Source organism: Haliaeetus leucocephalus, unplaced genomic scaffold, assembly GCF_000737465.1.
Source record: "Haliaeetus leucocephalus isolate CR32 unplaced genomic scaffold, Haliaeetus_leucocephalus-4.0 Scaffold184, whole genome shotgun sequence".
Classification (NCBI taxonomy): Eukaryota; Metazoa; Chordata; class Aves; order Accipitriformes; family Accipitridae; genus Haliaeetus; species Haliaeetus leucocephalus.
The window spans coordinates 11,332,452-11,332,688 of NW_010972620.1; positions in this window are offsets into that span (position 1 = coordinate 11,332,452).

Consider the following 237-nt stretch of genomic DNA (forward strand, 5'->3'; position numbering starts at 1 on the left):
TCGCGGCAACCCCCGCCGCGCCGCACCGGGGTGCTGGGCCGGTGCTCGGCGCAGCCCCGGGGCCGGGGACCTCGCGGTACGGATGGGACTCGACAAGCTCGCTCGGTGGGTTACCCGCCGGGACGGCGGCGTGGTGGCTCCGCGGGGCCGCTCGCCGCCCGTTACCGGCGGGAGAAACGAAACGAAACGAAAGAAAACGAAAGGAAACGAAAGGAAACGCGGAAGGGTGCGGGGTAG